Genomic DNA, 2,840 nt, shown 5'->3' on the forward strand with positions numbered 1-2,840 from the left:
GCAGTAAAGTAAAAAAATGATCAGATACATTGAAGCTGATCTGCTCAGCATTTTCAGTACATCAGTACATAATTTTGAATAAAGGAAATATTGAAGGAGACAAGCATTAAAATTGTCATATTAAAAACTAAACAATTGTTATTATATCAGTCATCTTATTTATTAGACTGACCTTGTATAATTTATTTCTTGTAAATAAAAAAGAAAGATAAAAAAGGCATGGCAATATTTGGTTCAATGTGTGTTTAATGCAAATATATTGAATTAATTATGTTTATTATCTGCAGCTTAAAGCTGCATTTTGCCTCTAGCCAAGTATATGAGGATTAAGGGTTGGGTCTGTTTATTGGGCACTCTGGCCAATTATGGGGAACCTGTCATGAACCTCATTGCCCCCTATAAGCCTCTGTGAGTACAGTGTGCTTGGGTGCATTCTCTGTGTTGGTTCATATTAACCTGTTATGTCGGTACCAATAGTAACCCGGTCTAATACCTGATTCTGCCTGAACTCTGCCTTCCCTGACCTTGGATTGTTTGTGACTACTCTTGCCTACTGCCTGCACTGACCTCAGATTGTTCCTGACCTGCCTTTGCCTTACCCTTCTGTACCATGACTAACGAACTGATCATCTGTGATTAACCCTTGCTTTCTTTTATGACTACAAATAAAGCTTGACAAAAGGATTCTTGGAGTTGACTGTGGTTTGTGTGCCTAGGCACATTACACTTAATAGGAAGACCTGCATAATACTAATAATGGCCATTAGGAGCCCCGGAAGTTTAAATTCAGCTTTACTTACACATTCTGTTTTAAAAATGTTCTTCTGTTATTCTTTTACCATTCACCAGTTCTTCTGTGATACCAAAGCTCTGATTCACATTTCGTGTGGTGGTGCTGAAATGTTTTACCTTGTTTTGTACATTGACAATTTTGTATTCGGCTCTGTCCTTTTGTTTGCAACTTTCTGTCCTATGTACAAATTATAAAGATCATACTATGTATTCTATTCAAGGAGAGTAGAAGTAAAGCCTTCTTCTCCTGCTTATTCTACCTCACTTGCATGGCAATCTACTATTGATTTGATTTTTTTTTGTTTTGTACATGATACCACTGTCAGATCTCTATGGCCTATTGGAACAGATTCTATCGGTGTTCTACACCACATTGGTGGCCATTTTAAACTCTCTCATATACAGTCTATTAATCAAGGAGGCAAAGAATGCTGTGCGGAAATTATTGGCATTTTTGTGAAAAGACAATGCAAATAATATGCAAGGGGAAATCCCCAGTATTTAGATGTCTGGTCCCCAGTATCAGAGAAGCAAATGAAGCTCCAGCTCACTCCTAGGTAAGAGTGTCGCAACTTCCCTCTACATAAAACTACAACCGACTGGTGGGGCTGCGGCAGCAAGCGCTATTTGTCTTTTAATATCTTCCTGGGACCAGACAACTTACATAAAGTGAGCCTCTATTTTGGATAATACCACATGCAAAAAAACAAAAACACCCTGAAGGGATGGAAAAGCAAGAACATGTTTGGCTCAAAGTGGATTTGGCCCTGGAACTTTCATATACTAGTACTATTTGTTTTGTGTAAAAAATGGACCTGGACCTGGACCTCCTTCCATCACCGTGATGATTACCATTCTTTCAATGGTAATTCCTCCTTACCCACTCTCCTCCCTGTTTGTGTCCCCCAAGGGTCAGTCATTGGACTGTTTTCTCTGTACACCTCCTCTCTTGGTGGTGTCATATTCTTCTTTGGCTTACAGTACCATCTGTATGCTGATGACACTCATATCTATCTGTCCACCCCTGACCTGTCTCCTCAGTCCTGGATAAGGTCTCATGCTGCCTGTCAGCCATCTCATCATGGATGTCTGACCAGATCCTGAATGTCAACCTGGATAAAACAGATCTCATCATCATTCCCCCCTCAAATTTCGAATCTCCCCCTGGCATATTTCTACCTGTTAACAATTCATCCCTCCTTTCAGGCACGTTGTCTTCGTGTCACCTTTGACTCTGCCCTCTCATTTACTGCCCATATTCAGAACATTTCCAGGTCCTGTCACTTTCTTTTATGTCCAAAATATGACCCTACCTTTCCCCTGAGACCACCAAACTCCTTGTACATGCTCTTATTATCTCTCGTCTGGACTACTGTAACCTCCTCCTCTCTGGCATTCTATTAATCCGACTCTCTCCAATACAATCTATCATGAATGCTGCTGCCAGACTCATCCATCCTTCCCATCACTCCTCTTCCGCTGCATCTCTTTGCAGATCTCTTCATTGGCTTCCATTTCACTTTAGAGTCAAATTCAAACTCCTATTCTTTGCCTTCAAATCCATCCTCCTCCGATGACCTAATAATGACTTCCTCACTCATAACCTGATCACAAGCACGGCTCTAAGACTTTTCAAGTGCTGCCCCGACTCTCTGGAATGGTTTTCTTCATCCTATTCTATTCTATTTCATCATCCTATTCTGCTTGCTCCTACTTGCTCATTTGAAATAGCACTCAGAACCCATTTCTTCAAACTTGCCTACCCATCTTTTTCTGTATTTTGAAATTGTCACAACTTCCCACCACTACATATCTCCCCTCCTATTGTGTATTAATTTCCACACCTCCTAGATTGTAAGCTCTTCGGGCAGGGTCTTCTCCTTCTCCTGTGTCACTGTCTGTAACTGTCTGTCATTAGCAACCCCCATTTAATGTACAATGCTGCGTAATGAGTTGGCGCTATATAAATCCTGTTTAATAATATTAATAATAATATTAATAATATTAAGGGGGAAGAATAAAGAAAAGTGGAAAAAGGAAAATGAGAA

This window comes from Pyxicephalus adspersus, unplaced genomic scaffold, assembly GCF_032062135.1.
Source record: "Pyxicephalus adspersus unplaced genomic scaffold, UCB_Pads_2.0 Sca10, whole genome shotgun sequence".
Classification (NCBI taxonomy): Eukaryota; Metazoa; Chordata; class Amphibia; order Anura; family Pyxicephalidae; genus Pyxicephalus; species Pyxicephalus adspersus.